Genomic DNA, 17,094 nt, shown 5'->3' with positions numbered 1-17,094 from the left:
AACCTGCAGAACAGTTTCAGCCCTAGCCATTCCTTTGGGGCCTGAATTGCTGAGACAGGTGTCGGGCGGACAGCAGGCCAAGTAGAGGCCATTTCAAACCCTGGTTTTGAAGTTATTCCGTCTCATCCTCCTGACCGTTTAGCTCCTCCGGAATTAGTTCTTCTCTGAAGGCTCCAGAAGCCATGCCCAGCCTCCTCTAAGTTTCCGGACCCTCCCAAGCAAACCACACGCAGACAACTTCACCTCAGCGCTGGGGGGCCAGGGGTTAATCAGTGGGGCCAGCTGACAAATGTTTACGAGCAGGCAGACAATTATCAGCCTGCTTTCCGAAGCAGAGGCAGGAAGATTTATGTCTCCTCTCCTCCCTCCCTGGAGGTGCCACTTGGCAGAGTAAACACAGCTTTCTGCTGGCTCTTTGAGGAGCTACCCAGCCGAGAGGTGGGAGCCAAGGGGAGGATCAGGCTTGGAGGAGGTGCAGGGGGCTCAGTCCCATTTCTCTTGAACTCTGGGCTCCACCTTGGGAGCCTGGCCCCTCATTTAATCCTCAAAACCACCAGAAGTGCTGGGTGCTCTTGCTCTTTTTTTCTTGGGGGTGGCGGGGAGAGAGAGAGAGAGAGAGAGAGAGAGAGATTTGTTTGTTGTTCCACTTATTTATGCATTCATTGGTTGCTTCTTGAATCCCCTGAGGGGATCAAACCCACAACCTTGGTGTATTGAGATGATGCTCTAACCAACTGAGCTACTAGGCGAGGGGGCAAGGTGCTCTTATAACTCTGCTTCCAGATTGGGGAAGGGCCCAGCCGGTGGCTTGGTTCACCAGGAGGTAGGTCATAGTCCGATTCTGGTCAGGGCACATGTCGGGTTGTGGGCTTGATCCCCAGTGGGGGGCATGCAAGAGGCAGCCAATCAATGATTCTCTCTCATCATTGATATTTCTATTTCTCTTTCCCTCTCCTTTCCTCTCTGAAATCAATAAATCAATACAAATATATTTTTGTAAAGAACAGATTGGGGAAGGTGAACTCACACGTCTAGGGGAACCCAGCTAGTAGGTGGTAGAGTCTACCAGGTAGACCAAACCATGGTCTGTCTGACATCAGACCTGCCAGACTTTCTACTTTACCTCATGGAAGAAAAGGCTGTCGATTTGTTGAAGATCTACTATGTGCCAGGCACTATGTTGGACACCACTTCTTCCTCTAACCTGGAAGTAGCATTTCCTAGAACCCCTTTCCTATGCCATTAACCTCAGAAGAGTGAGACAGTACAGCCCATAACGGGGGAGGAAACACAGGAGCGAATCCCAGAAAGAAGAAGAGATGGGCCTCAAGCTGCCACATGTCATCCAACCAGGGTCCTCATCAGAGGCCCATGAGGTCCTGTCGGTTTCACCTCCAAACGGCCCCCATGCCTCAGAGCCACTGAAATTATTCATACTAGCCCATCCTAAGCCTGCTCACCCTGCCTCATCCATTCTCACCATGGAAACCACAATAAAGACTCTGGCCCAAGTTACCCCTTGTTTTCTCTGCCCCCTGACCAACCTGGTGGTCCCCCCTCCCCCTCCTTCCCGTGGCCCCCTGCAGCATGGCGTGACTCCTCCTCCTGGGATCTCTGAGTATTGCAAACTGTCTTTTCAATGGCATTATCTCCTGTTCTCATCATACCTAAATAATAATAACATCTATATTTTAAAACAAACTCCCCAGTGGTTTCCATCATACAGAATAAAACCCAGGCTTCTTTCCACGGCCTAGAAGGCCCTCCAGGATCTGGACCCTGCCTGCCCTCCAGACCTTGTCTCCTTCCCTCTCCCCGGCTCCTCCAGCCCCACCGCCTTCTCTCTATTTCTCAGACCCAGCAAAGCAGTTTCCACCTCAGGACCTGGTTTTTCCCTCGCCAAGCCTCGGGCTTCTCCCAGAGCCCAGTATGGTGGCTCCTTATTCACATCTAGGGCTCAGTTGGCATGTCCTCTTCTCCGAGAGGCCTGCTCTGAGCACTCACCATCCAGGAACAGGAAAAGCCAGCAGCTCTTGGGTGTTTTCCATGTGTCAGGCACTCTTTTGTGGACTTTCCATGTGTTCACTCTTTGAATCCTCACAACAACCCTATGAGGTAGGTATTAGTATGATTATTTCCAGAAACAATAATAAGAAACTGAGGCTCAGAGAGGTTAAGTGATGTGACCACAGTCCCACAGCTAAGAGGCGGGAGAGCTGGGATGCAAACCCAGCAGCTCATTTACAGTCCACACTCTGAATCACTACACCTGATCTCCTGGGCAGAGTAAGTTTAAACTAATTATTCTTTCATTTGTTTTTTAAAAATGTTTTCATTGATTTCAGAGAGAGGAAGGGAGAGGGAGAGAGAGAGAAGCATCAATGATGAGAGGGAATCATCGATTGGCTGCCTCCTGCACGCCCTCCTATTGGGATTCGAGCCTGAAACCCAGGCATGTGCCCTGACCAGGAATCCAACCTTGACTTTCTGGTTTGTAGGTCAACACTCAACCACCGAGCCACACAAGCTGGGCTAAAATAATTATTATTTTATTACATCGTATTGAACAGAGGCTGGATTCCACCCACCCATTTTCTTTCACCAAATCTGAACTCCTTTATGCAAATCACTCACTGCCCCCTTATCCTCTTACACCCTTTTCCTGACTTACTTGGACCCTGAAGGCATTTGTGTTTGCAACCCCTGCTCTGGGTGCCTCTCACACATTCCCTCATTCTTTTAACCTGCTGTGCCAGGTGAAAGGTTAACATGGTGGTCCAGGGGCAGGCTAAATAGCCATCTCAGATGGTGGATAAAGAAAAATTGAATTTATTTAAGGAAAGGGGATGGGGGATGGGATATCCAAAGGGAAGGGCTGCACAGCACTGAGCCAAGGAGACACTGGGTGGATGATGGCAGCACCCAGGAGCTGAAGTTTCATCCTTATATGCAGTCACTGACCGGAAGCTCTTGTCGTCAATGGGTCTAGGGCAGTGGTTCTCAACCTTCTGGCCCTTTAAATACAGTTCCTCATGTTGTGACCCAACCATAAAATTATTTTCGTTGTTACTTCATAACAGTAATGTTGCTACTGTTATGAATCGTAATGTAAATATCTGATATGCAGGATGGTCTTAGGCAACCCCTGTGAAAGGGTCGTTTGACCGCCAAAGGGGTCATGACCCACAGGTTGAGAACCGCTGGTCTAGGGGCTGAGTCAGTGAGCTTGGAATGCAGATGGAATTTGGATGTGCAATCAGGTGTCTTTAGGACAGTTTCAGGTCCTCACATGGTCTGATTCCAGGTGTCCAGCAAGTTTTCCCTGGTCTTTGTTCTTCTGTGGCAGGAAGCCCTTAAGGATCACATTGCCCTATAGTCCTAACCCCAGGCTCTGTGCTAGGCCCACTGAGATGAATCAGATGGCGTCTGTGCCCTCAACGAGCCCATGGCCGTGAGGGGAGGCAGACCCGCACACCGTTGTTCCACTGCACTGTGACGTGTGCGATCGTGGGAAATGTCAATGCATGTTAGGGATTCAGCCAGGAAGGATTTCTCAGAAAAAGTGTCAACTCTGCTGGGTTTGCAAGACTAGACGGAAAGCAGGCAGGAAAGATGCCGCACAAACAGGTGCATGGCTGAGTGCTTCACATCTAGGGACCGGCCTGTCACTTTGGGTGAGAAGGAGTGAATCTAACTGGCTGGGGGAAGCTGATCCAGATCTCAAAGCCCTCCTGGGCGTCTGATAAGGGTGCAAGCTTTGCCATGGAGGCTGAAAGCAGTCTGAGGAGGACTTTAAGCTGGGGCTGGTGCCGTGTTGTCGGGAAGGGTTCTCCCCTCACACCACCCTCATTTCCCCAAACCTACTGAGAACTTCGTACCTGCCAGGCCAGCTCATGTTCTGCAGGCCGGGAGCTTTTCCAGGCATTTGATGGGATTGATGATAACAAGGCTGGGAGCCAGGAAAAGAAGTGTAAGAGTGGGAATTCAGGACTTCCTTGGCCTCTGGGCCTCCCTGAATCATTTTTGATGAGAGATTCTGGGAAGCAGGCCATTGCCAAGGCCAAGTAAACTCCTGAAGGAATGGAAGGAGCCCAACAGTAGGAAGAGTAATGGCCTCACCAGTTTTCCCCTCCTCAGTGGGGGTGGGCCGGATGTCCTGCCCCTCCCAGTGCAGGAAGCCCCCTCAGCCTGCACTCCTTCCTCTGGGCTCCAAAGTCACTACTCCTCCCAGCTAGGGCTCTGGCGACTGCCTTGGGGGAGGGGATGTCCCCTCAGTTGTAAAGTTAGACCTAGGGGTGGGTGGTGGAGGTTCAGGGGAAGTGGGGGAGGGGGAAGTGAATGTTGGAGCAGCCTCAGAGGCTCTCATTCCTATCCTCTTCCTCAGCCAGGCATCAAGGTGTGGTAGTGTAGTAGGCAGTTGGACAGACATGAGCACAGCAGGGACGATGGGCCAGGTACAGAAGGTCACCAGGGTGGCAAGCCCCAGGTGCCTAGCAATGGACAATCAATTGTAGGGAGGGCCCTCACCCCGGGGTGACTTTTCCTCCCCTAGCATATCCCTGGTCACACAGTTTGGACCCCCTGACCTTTCCTCCTTAGAGGTAACATTTTTGCCTCAGTTGTAGCTTAGCACCACACCTGTTAGGTCTGATCAAATAATTGATACCCTTTCCCCTGGGAAACTGACCTTTAGATCATTTCACAACCGACATTCCCTTTTGCTTAGACCACATTCCATTTGCTAAGACCATCATCTTTCCCCTCCCGACTTGCCCAGGATCAGGACCCGCAGAGAAAGCCCGCCTAGAGTCCTTTAAAACTTCTAGCCTGACCAGCCAGAGTGGCTCAGTGGTTGAGCATCAGTCTATGAACCAGGAGGTCACAGTTCAATTCCTGTTCATGTCCGGGTTGCGGGTTTGATCCCTAGTGTGGGTTGTGCAGAAAAGGCAGCCGATCAACGATTCTCTGTCATCATTGATGTTTCTATCTCTCTCCCCCTCTCCCTCCTCTCTGAAATTAAAAAAAAAAAAAAATACATTAAAACAAAACAAAAAACAAACAAACCTCTGACTGCCTGGTCCCTGGCTGCTGGCACCATTTTGGGGCTCAGCCCATCTGGTTTTCCAGATGACCTAATGCATTTATAATTGTTTACCACTTTTGGCCTCATGCATTCCTCCTTCAGTGACCCCTGGTGCCAGCCAATCAGCCAGTGGAGACCTCAACCCTGAAAGGACACACCTGGAAAACTGCTGAATATTCTATTAAAATCTTCCCCTGGGACCTCCCCTAAAATCTTCACTCTTAAAACCCTTAGGATGGAGGACCCAGTGTGCTCTCCCTCCCGGGAGCAAGCCCTGCTGTCCCCCATCCCTTCTCCTTTCCCCTCCCCTCCCCTCCCCTGCCCAGGAGCTAACCATTGGTTTCCTCACCTCCAAGCTCCAAGGGCCCTTCCTTTACCTCTATAACTCATTTCCTCAACCCGTTTCTTTCAGGAATTACTTCTACCTCTATGATTTACCAAATAACTGTTCTCTTACAGTTTGGGTCTTGGCTCTGAATTCTTTCCTAGCCAGAACCCAAGTACAGAGATTGCTGAACCCAGGTTTGGTCTGACCGCACCGGTCAGACACCTGGCGCCGTTCCCGCCACCTACAACAGTGGCAGACGGGTAAATCTGGGTTTTGATTCTGGCTTTGCCAGTCATTAGCTCTAAGACCTTGTGTAAGTCACCTGGCTTCTGTGAGCCTTGGTTTCCTGACCTACAAACTGGGAATGACACTACTGGTGTCTCAAAATTATTGTGCCAGCGGAATGAGACCAGGTATGCTAAGCACATGGCACAAACACGAGTCTAACCGGTGCTGGACACTGGCGGCTAGAATTCATCATGTGGAGGTTGGCAGGGAGATAGTGAAGGTGGACACTGGATGGACCACAATGGCTTCCTCACATGTGTCGCCATTGGAGATAGCACTTGCAAAGGCATGGAGGGTGACAGGGCATGGTAGGTTTGAGAATGTTATACCCCCAAGCCTAGTGCAAGGGGGCAGGGGAGGGCTGAGAATAAGGAGATGGAAGAATATGAAACCAGACAACCAAAGCGTCCTACTTGAGCCAATTAAGCAGAGATAAGATTGAATCATATTTGAGCATTTATTCCAATAATGCCGGCAGTATGGGAGAGCAGCAGGTCACACACAAAAATCTGGTCTCCACCCTTTCCCCCCCTAAACCAGCTGCTTATATTGGGTAGAACAAAGATTACCTGGGGAAGTATGGAAAAGGAATAAGATTGGGTATAATGGTTACAGATTACAGGCAATGTGGGCTGGAGGCAGGCAGACTCCATTGTCTGGGCAACAAGGTGGTTAATCTTTCCATGATATTAGGCAGTTCTTGATTGAGAATGGACTGTATTCCAAGGTTGACTCCCTGGGGGCGTACAACTCCCAGCTAGGTTAAAAGCTAGGTTGCCTTTAGCCAGAAAAAGGCAATCACGGTTAACAGAGCATGATTAATATTTCCCATAACCATAGCTAGTCCTCAATATTCTATTTTTGCCCCTAATACAACCACCCTCTACCCTCATATAAAAGACTCTTGCTTCTTACTAAGGGCTGCTGTAACCTCAGTCGTCTTCCCTCCTTCAAGGTAAGAATCACTCAAATCCCAGTCAGAGAATTACCTCCACTGTTTGACAGCGTCCAATCCAGAGCAAAGCCCTGCTTCTTTAAAGCCTCCCTGAAATCATCTAACAAAAGCCCAAGTCCTGTAAGTCTGTACCCTCTTTTCGAGCTCCCCATCATGTGTATTCTGACTCCCTGGAGTGAGTATCCAACTTATTCAATTACAGGTGTGTCTCCGGTGGTCTTTGACAGGAATGGCAGTGGCACAGGTAACAGACGCCAATGGATCATTGAGCATAAAATATTATTGTCAAAAGTTATGAGACGTTGTTCCCTCAAACTAGTTGATGATGACAGAGAGAAAGAAAAACAGTGGTTTGCTCTGGGGAATGGGAATGAGTGGGTATGAGATGAGAAGGGACATGAAGCAACCGTTCAGGGTATTGGAAATGTCCTACATTTTGAACTAGGTGAAGATGACATCAAATTTTTAAAAGGGGTTAAGCTGTACACATAATATTAATGCATTTTACACACTTTTATGCTTTGACTAAGAAATGTCTGCCAACTTCAGCAGGTAGAGGGTGTTAACAAAAAAAATAAAGTTTAAGTTGTAATAAAGAATAAAAAGTATTTATTTGAGCATAGGAAGAATGGTAATGCAGTCGGTCTGTAGATTCGGGTAGCAACCTAAATTGTGCTCCAACGGGGACAAAGATAGGCAGGGTTTATAAAGGGCAAAACCATAAGTGCTGTTCTAATTTTGGTGCCTCATGTAAGTGAAGGATGTTGGTTAGGTCAGTTAGAATTGGTTACACCCATTATGTAAATGAATGATGCAAGTTGTCAGAATGGATTGGTTCCTTTCAAGGTAAAGAATGCTTACAGTCTGGTCACCCTGAGGAGGAGGCAAGGTCCACATACGTCCTTGTAGCAATCATTGACCCAGATGTTTGTGTTGGCCTTGAGCTGCGTGTAGCAACATGTCAGCAACTTAACAAAAATTCCAAGAACTGAGACATGAGACATGCATAGGCCTCACCTCCTTAATGATCCCCCGACTCCATTTTAACTGACTCTCTTAGCAAGGCTTATTCTATTTTATTTTCCCCATTGTCAGGAGGAGAAGAGGAAATTCAATGCTCGTCACTCAAATACCAACTTAAAGTAACTTAGCAACAAGGTAAAGGCCAGAGAGGGATTGCGGCCGACTAGAAGGGGACCTGGGACCATTGGAAGATGAGATCTGTGGCTGGAAAATCAACCATTTGCTGAACACTCAAAGCATCTGGGTGTTCATCCCAGAAGAGACTAGATTGGAAGGAAATGCAATTGGACTCAAGTATTTTATTTTGCAACAGAAAATAGTTTGGGCCCTAGGCAGATCTTCCTAACAGTGACAAAAGAGGTAAAGGAAGCTGTGACATCCCTGTTTCTGGGAAGTTTAAAACTCAACCGGCAGATGTCCCCAGCGTGGCCTGGTCTAGAGCAGGAGACAGAGAAATGACCTCCAGCTGCCCCTCTCGTGCCTGGGAATCCAGTTAGGCAGTCATGAGTGTTCTGGACCAGCAGCAGAACACCGATTAATTAGCCAAAGGGAGCGTCTCTCTGCTCTGCACTAAGCTTTTTATGTTCTGCCATCAACCACAGCTTTAATTAAATCCGGGGCTTAATTACCACAGTGCAGTGCTGCCATCACTCTCTCCTGATGACTTTATCTTGGATCCTGGAAGGATGGTGGTGACGACAGTGTATCAGGAGGAGAGATGAGCCTAAAGAAGCCTAAAGCACAGACTCTGAACACTGGTGATTTGAGGGTCCACCGAGTGGGCAGGTGGAAGGATCAGCTGTAGGACCCAGCACCTGCCCTCAAGTTGCTCATAATTTATTGCAAAGTTAAAGCTTTCTACCTAGGTCCTAGGAGATGGCACAAGGCAATCTATAATAATAAAAGTGTAACATGCTAATTAGACCAGACAGCCGAACGACCTTCTGGACACAGCTGGGGCTGCTGCCAGGGCCAAGGCAAGCTGTCGCATTGTAGCTGCGAGGGCCAAGCCCCTTGCATAAATTTCGTGCATCGGGCCTCTAGTGTGAAATAAGCCCCCAAATGAGAGGCACACACAAATATCCCAGCAACTGAGAGGGAGGAGAGACCCTTTGGGACTGGAAGGATCAGGGAAGCTTCATGGAAAGTGAGGACCTAGAGGAATTTTCAGGGAAGAAGAGGATTATACAGGCAGCAGGCAGGGCAATGTACCTAGTGCAGGGAAGAGCATGAGTATGGAAGTAACGATGAGAACCTGACACATCTTGAGAATGATGAGGAGGGCAGTGTAGCTGGGAACAGAGCAGAGCAGAAGAGAAGGGATTCCTGTCAAAGATGAGCATGAGCAACACTTTTGGAGAAGGTGGGCGACAGGGAGGGAAGGCCTTGAATGCCAGGCTAAGAAGTTGGGACCTCATTCAGTAGGTAGTAGGAATCCATTGAAAGTTTTTGAGCTGCTTGAATGATCCAAATGTCTTTTTGTTTGAACTTTATTTCTTTTTACAATATTTTTGGAAATACATGTTGTTGTTTTTTAAATATGTTTTTATTGGTTTTTAGAGAGAGAGGGATAGAGAGATAGAAATATCGATGAGAGAGAAGCATCAGCAATTGGCTGCCTCCTGCACACCACCTACTGTGGATTGAGCTCACATGAGCCCTGACGGGGAATTGAACCTGTGACTTCTTGGTTCATGAGTTGATGTTCAACCATTGAGGCACACTCGCTGGGCTTAACTATTTTTACTATTTTTACAGATGTCCTCTTCCCTCCACCCCCACCAAATTTCTTATGAAAGCTTACAAGACTCTTGAGGATGTGGTCCTGCCTATTCCTCAGATCTCTCTCTCTCTCTCTCTCTCTCTCTCTCTCTCTCCATTTTATCCCCCGCTTTGTGCTCTAGCGGAGTGTAAAACGTTCTTCACACTCCTTGTATTCCTACATTCTATTCCTTCAGTTTTCAACTTTAACTTCTCTGTAAGATCTCTAAGAAGCCTTGCTGACTTCATTTCCCCTTGGGAAGGTACCACCTTTCAAGGCTCCCACAACCCGCTGAGTTTCCCCCATTCTAGTACATATCACTGCGTTGTAATTATTTATTTGTTGGAATCCTCTGCTGGACTGTGAATTCTTTTGAGGCTGCGGATGGCGTATTGCTCACCAGTGTGTCCCTAAGTACCAGCACAGAGCCAGCTGGGTAGGGAGGATGGAGGGGCTGGGGCTCGGGAGGACCCGTGATCTCTCATGTTTCTCTTGTTCCTGGAGAAGGACAATAGAAAGTTACTGCAGTCAACAGGTAAAGGTTGGTAGGAAATGCGCACTTTACCTGAATGATCAGTCTCTTATTCTCACGGGCAACAAAGCTGGGGCGGGGGGAAACGAAACAAGTTCCCACCTCCCTAAAAATAAAGTGAAGCCACGCTATTTCTTGGCACGCCTGGGAATTATTGAAGGAACAGTGAGGCTGACGGTTGCTAATAGGACTAAATGTAGAAACCTCCGCTAGAACCTTGTAACCACGGAGGTGGCTCCTTGACCACCAGGGGGAGGAATTGCATCGCATCGCGGGCCTTGGGCGGTTTCTCCCAACGACAAAGGGCCGCGTAGAACTATGGGAATTGTAGTCCTAGGGTAGAAATGCGCGATCTTGCGCGGAGCACCACGGGAATTATAGTTCGGGAAAGAGAGGCGAGAAATGCTTTTAAGTACCAATGTTGAGTTCTAGAAACTACAACTACCACTGGGCCATGAGCTCCTGGGCAGTTTCTAGGTTCCGTCGAAGTGACCGTCTGGGCTGCTTCTGAGAGGTCAACTTGACTGGGTAAGTTGGAGAGGGGGAAGCTCCGATTCTGAACGGAGGTGTCAGCAGACTTTTTCATATCCCCGCCCGGTATGGTGCTCTTCGTCTCATCCCAGGAACTTCATATTAACCTCTCGTCCTTTCTGGTTCCTATTCCGACGCCTCCAGTAGCCACCCACACCCTTAACTCTCCCACTGTCTTCTCCAGCCGTCACTCCCGGCTGAGCACCCAGCCCCCACAACCCCACCCTAAGCTCACAGCGTCACCTCTCCGAAACCTGGGCTTCACGCGCCACACCTGTGCGCTTCACTGTCCCTCACTTTGCTGTTTCGCATGCTAGTGGGAGAAGGCTCGCCATTGCTTCTCCGTCCGGGGAACGCCTGGAAGGACTGGAAGTCCGCAGACCCGGGTTCCCGTCCAGCCCCGCAGCTCACTCGCGGAGCGACCTCCGGCAAACCAGCCTTCCCTGGGCCTCACTTTCTCCATCTACCAAACGGAGATGAATGACAGTTGCGCCCTCACTCTTAGGATGAGGCTGCGTGGTGCAGCCAATGGGCTGGTCTGTGTGAAGGTGCTATGTAAACTGTAAAGCCTCCACAGGCGAGGGGGGTTATTTTTATTAGAATGATCAAGGCTCTGGAACAGTCCTATCTTGGCTCCTTGTTTAGCTCTGCCCCCTTGTTGCTCAAGCCTGTCCCCCGAGTGCGCAGGATGGAGTTTCCTCACTTCCTCCAGAGACCAAAGGTCAGGCTAACGAGCTCTGAGTCTCCAGAGAGCTTTCCCTGAAAGGCAGCTCCGAAGAAGTGCTTATCTTGGACTCTGTCCTGAAATAGTTGGAGATGAGCAGTCCACCCAGCTGGCGGAGGGAGGCTTCTGCTCACTGGGAACAGGGCCCCGGCAGGAGATGGACAGCTGCGGCATCGGCCCTATCCCTTCCCTCTCGGTTCTTCTGGGCCTGTTCTGTAGATTGTGGTCTTGGCAGGGCTGTCTCCGGCGGGAAAAGGCTGGGAGGAAAGAATGCATTTTGCCAAAGACTTTAATCCAGAAAAAAATTAGAGACCTTGGTTTGGTATGATAAAAGAGAGACATAGCATTGTTAATTAATTCCTAACATTTTATGAGCACTTAAAATGTACCAGGCCCTATGCAATATTAATTTGAAAAAATATTTTTATTGACTTCAGAGGGGAAGGGAGAGGGAGAGAGAGATAGAAGCATCAATGATGAGAGAATTATTGATTGGCTGCCTCCTGCACGCCTCCTGCTGGGGATTGAGCCGGAAACCCGGGCATGTGCCCTTGACCGGAATCGAACCCAGGACCCTTCAGTCCGCAGACCCATGCCCTATCCACTGAGCCAAACTGGCTAGGGCTCAATATCAATTTTTTAATTTAAGTTTTACTATGCCCCCATTTTACATAGAAGGAACTTAGGCTCAAAGAGTTCATGTGGTTATAATGATAGAGCTACCATTTATGGTTATAGTGCCTTCTACATATTATTTACATATATTTAATTTACATTTTTATTTAATTTAATCCTCATCTACAACTTCATGAGTAATCATTATTTCTATCATGTGGTTAAATTATCAGAGGCCTAGAATTTAAGGAACTTGCTCAAGATTACACAGCCAATTAAGTGGCAGAGGTGGAATTCAAACTTCACCAAAGCCTTTCTTTCTTCACTATAACATATAGCCTTACTTTTAGATAAAAAGAGATTAAAAAATTGAGAGGGTTTAAAACAAAGCCTCACAGAGGGACATTTTTTGGGGGTCCCTAATAGATGGAGAAAGCATGGAGATAGGTGGTTTGGCCTGAAAAGAACTACAAAACAATCTTTACCTTGGTAGTATATCTGAAGAGATAAGGCATAAGTATGTAAAAAATTAAATAGCATTTATTGGATAAATGAATTATTGAGGCCTGTTATTACAGGACACTACCTTAAGCCTAGTGACTAGCAGGTATATGTTTCTTGTGGCTATGGGATTAAACCAAGTGAAATCATAGTAATCATTTCATTAATTTGAAAATGAACTGGAACACTCGGGAAATGTTGCAGGTACACGTGTCTGAATAAAAGAAAAATCCTGTGTGCCAACTGAACCAGAGGTTCTGAAACCTTGCTAATCAGAAACACTCGGAAAGCTTTTAAAAATTACTTGACCTCTGGGAATGGGGGCCCTAAAATCTCTATATTTGAAGAGTGGTTCCCAGATGATTGTGATGATAGGTTCAGGAACCTCTGATCTAGATTCTTCTTGAGCCACTTGCAGGCAAGTCACTGCTAGAAAACTGCTAGAAGAAGTACTAACGTAGGAACTGTCATAAGGCAGCCTGTGATTGGTTACCAGGGGGGCTGCAGACAGTACCTAGACTGGAGAGGAGGGAAGGTGGTAAGGACTTGGGGAAGCTTCAGAGAAGACCAGGGATTTCATGGGCCTTGATGAATGGGGCAGGTTTGAAAGGGCAGAGAGTCTTCTAGGCACCACCATGAATTGTTTAGATAAAGTGAGCAAAAGAAGATAGAGACACCGAGGCTGGTTTCCTTGGAAAATTCTGTAGCAATTACTAGAAATGACTGGATGCTCTTTGTGGATGTTTCTTAGGCAAAATTTGCAAGTCAGATTGGATTTTTCCATCTCTCCATTCTACTTGGGCATTAGTCAGTGTGAGCCCAGAGAATACAGAATCATTTTTATGTTAGTTTCATCGTGCCCAGTTAGCTTCTTTATTTTTTATTTTTTTAAACTTTTTATTGATTTTTTAGAGAGAGAGGAAGGGAGAGGGATAGAGAGATATAAACATCGATGAGAGATAAACATCATCGATCACCTGCCTCCTGCATGCCCACTATAGGGAATCGAGCCTGCAACCTGGGTATGTGCCCTGACCAGGATTCGAACCGGTGACCTCTTGTTCCTGGATTAATGCTCAACTGCTGAGCTATACTGGCCCGGCTAGTTTTTATTTCCCAACTTAATTTAGTTGATAACCTTCCCCAGAACTTTCCAGGAACCCCAAAGGATTCTACCCTCCTGGTTAGCTGCTTGTAAGTCCACTCATTCTGATTCCAATCCCAAGCACTTTTCTCTGTGGGGTAAGACCAAAATCTCTTCCCATAAGAAGCTGCTATCATTCTACTTAATCCTGAAACGTGACTCATAGTTGGCTCTTCCTTCTCCCTTGACTCCCAAATCCACTCAGTTGCCAACGCTTATTTCCACTTTTCAGTCAATCAATAGATATTTCCTGGATACTTTCTAAGAGCCAAGTAATACACTAGGTACTTTAAATGCATTATTTCATTTATCCCCATAGCAACCTGATGAAGGTGGGTAGTATTCTCATTGTACAGATGGGGAACCAGGCTTAGAGAGATCGGATAAACTTGCCCAAGGTAAGAAAGCTAGGCAGCAAAAGAGCTAGGGCTCAAACTTGGGTTTTTCAGACTTCATCTCTCTCATATCTACGCCCTCATTTCCGGAGCTGATTACAACTCCTTAATCTTGAGGGACTGCTACCTTCCAGGTTTGATCACACCATCCATTTCTCACCTGGCATCCATTCCTCATTCCTCATTTCTCCTGTGTGCATTCTTACCTCTGTGCCTTTGTTCACACTTTTTTCTACCTGAAAGTCAACTTTTTCCACCATCCTCCTCCACTCCCGAGCTAAAGGAGCTCTCTTTCTGCGAACTTCTGCACTGTCTTATCTGATCCTCTTTTATGGCAGTTAGAACTTTCTGCTGCTTCATTGTCATATGGGTGACATGTGTCTTGTGCCCCTGTGTAGGTCTTCCTTTTGTATGCTGTCAACGACAAGGGGAAAGGTCATGTCTGAGACCAGCACACTAAGCAGCACACATTCAATTTCACTGGCTACATAGTCCACTGATTGCATCAGTCATTTCTGAAATAGGTAGCCATAGTCCATTCCTGCACGCGCCCCATCTGGCCTGGGGATCAAACCTGCAACCCAGGTACAAGCCCTTAGCTCAGCTTCTTAAAAAGAATTGGGTTTACTTTTAAATTGGCTTCAGAGAAAGGAAGTCTATAGTAGAAAAGAAATCATTTATTACCTTCCATAGTTAAATAGATTTACACTAGGATTATTGGTTGTTTGGGGTTTTCCACTGGACCAGACAGTTGGCAGTCAGGAGATCTTTGTGTGATAATAGTTCTGCTTGTGACCTTGATCTGCTCACTTAACCAAGTAGGACCTTGATTTCTTCATCAGGAAAGCACGTGTAGGTTACTGGGCCGGTGGGGAGGTGGGGGAGGGCGAAGATGATTGTGGGGAGGATTGATGAAAATTATCTCTTAAGGCTTCTTCTTCTTCTTCTTTTCCTTCTTCTTCTTCTCCTCCTCCTCCTCCTCCTCTCCTCCTCCTCCTCCCCCCACCAAGGAAATTTTTCCCATTGACTTTTTAAAAAAGGTAATTTTTTAAAAATATATTTTATTGATTTTTTTTACAGAGAGGAAGGGAGAGAGACAGAGAGCCAGAAACATTGATGGGAGAGAAACATCGATCAGCTGCCTCCTGCACATCCCCCACTGGGGATGTGCCCGCAAACCCAGGTACATGCCCTTGACCGGAATCGAACCTGGGACCTTTCAGTCTGCAGGCCGACGCTCTATCCACTGAGCCAAACCGGTTTTGGCAAAAAACGTAATTTTTATTGATTTCAGAAAGGAAGGGAAAGGGAGAGAGATATAGAAATATCAGTGATGAGAATCATTAATCGGCTGCCTCCTGCATACCACCTACTGGGGATCGAGAGCCCGCAACCCAGGCATGTGCCCTTGACCGGAATTGAGCCCGAGACCCTTCAATCCTCAGGCTGACGCTCTATCCACTGAGCAAAACTGGATAGGGCTCCATTGACTTTTAGAGAGAGTGGATGAGAAGGAGGGAGTGGGGGTAGGGGGAGAGAGAGCGAGAGAGAGAAACAGGAACGTTGATGTAAGAGAGACATGGATTGGTTGCCCCCTGCACGCACCCAATCTGGCCTGGGGATCAAATCTGCAACCCAGGTACATGCCCTTGACTTGGAATTGAACCCATGATCCTTTGGTGCATGGGCCAGTGCTCTAACCACTAAGCAATAGCTGCCAGGGCTAAGGTCTCTTATTGCTTTGACTTGAACTTTCTTTTCTTCTTCTTCTTTTTTTTTTATGACTTGAACTTTCTGATCCATCTCAGAGCATCTTTAAAAAAGCAGAGTAATGTAATGATTAAAAATGTGGGCTTAGGGCCCAGCTGGTGTTGCTCAGTGGATGAGCATCGACCTATGAACCAGGAGGTCACGGTTAGATTCCTGGTCAGGGCACTTGCCTGGGTTACAGTGTGGAGCGTGCAGGAGGCAGCCGATCAATGATCCTCTCTCATCATTGATGTTTCTATTTCTCTTTCCCTCCCTCTCTGAAATTAATAAAAATATATAATAAACAAACAAATAAGTAAAATAAAAAGATGTGGGCTTAGGACTGGACTCAGTGTATCAGTTTAAATGTGTGTGTTTTTAATTGATTTCAGAGAGAGGAAGGGAGAGGGAGAGAGAATCATCGATCACCTGCCTCCTGCACACCTCCTACTGGGGATAGAGCCCAAAACCTAGGCATGTGCCCTGACTAGGAATCCAAGCATGACCTTCTGGTTCATGGGTTGATGCTCGACCACTGTGCCACAGTGGCTGGGTGTCAGTGTATTAGTTTAGATGCTTTTGGTTCAAGCAATAAAAATCTAAACTCAGTTGGGTTAAGCAAAAAAGGGGATTTATTGATTTATGTAACTGGAAAGTCTAGGATTGGGTCAGGCTTCAGGTGTAGTCAAATCCAGAGATTCTTAATGCTTGCACAAATGTGACCATTTCTCCGATTCTCTTAGCTCTGCCATCCTCTACAGGTAGCTTCATCCTCAATGTAGCAAAGTGGCTGCAACACACAGTTCAAGGCTTCATATCTGCACATCACTCTAGTTCAAAACAAGGACTTTCCCACCTTTCACCATCAAACCAAAGTCCTGGGCTTCACTCTGATTGGCTCAACTTATGTGACCCGGGAATACCAGGGCTAATTGGCTCAGGTCAATGAAGGCCCAACTCTAAAGGTTAGGGATGGGTCAGAATGGATATTGAGAGTGTGACGATCCTCTCCACAGCCATATTACCCATGATCAGATTCTGGTTTTGCTAACTGTATGTTCTTAGATAGATTACCAACTTTATCATGCATCATTTTCTTCATCTGTAAGATGAGATAACAGTATCTCAGAGGATTGTTGAAAGGATTCAATTAAATAATTCATGTAAAGCATTTAGTGTAGCTCCTGGCACAGAGTCAGTATAATGATGACGGTGCTGGTGGTGATGAGATTGAAGAGGGACAGGGAGCAATGGCATTGGCCCCAATGCAGAAGCAGGCAAGTTACAGGAATGTCTTCTAGGCAGAAGCGTGTGCAGCTGCCACATTGAAGGCTCCCGGTTGAACTACTGCCCCCACCGTACTCTTTCCTATTTCTGCCCCATTTTGCTCTTTTTTTATGTCCTGTCTAGAAATGCTTTTCTTTTTCTTCCCTGCCTCTAGTCTTCCTTATGTTTCAAGGCCCA

At 47.1% G+C, this 17,094-nt stretch overlaps 1 protein-coding gene across 1 annotated transcript in view; it reads left to right on the top strand.

Annotated features, from left to right (window-relative positions):
• Positions 1–10,448: 10,448 nt before the first annotated feature.
• The window catches only part of PAFAH2 (platelet activating factor acetylhydrolase 2), a 33,421-nt gene continuing 26,775 nt past the window's right edge, over positions 10,449–17,094 (top strand). The window contains exon 1 of the mRNA XM_070404409.1: positions 10,449–10,499. The gene's annotated coding sequence lies outside the window, so the exon portion shown is untranslated. The remainder of the gene's footprint in view (positions 10,500–17,094) is intronic.

The sequence above is a fragment of the Myotis yumanensis genome, unplaced genomic scaffold (assembly GCF_028538775.1).
Source record: "Myotis yumanensis isolate MYYU_CA2020_CCGP unplaced genomic scaffold, mMyoYum1.0.hap1 SCAF_2, whole genome shotgun sequence".
In the NCBI taxonomy this organism is placed as follows: Eukaryota; Metazoa; Chordata; class Mammalia; order Chiroptera; family Vespertilionidae; genus Myotis; species Myotis yumanensis.
This window is presented reverse-complemented; position numbering and strand designations above follow the sequence as displayed.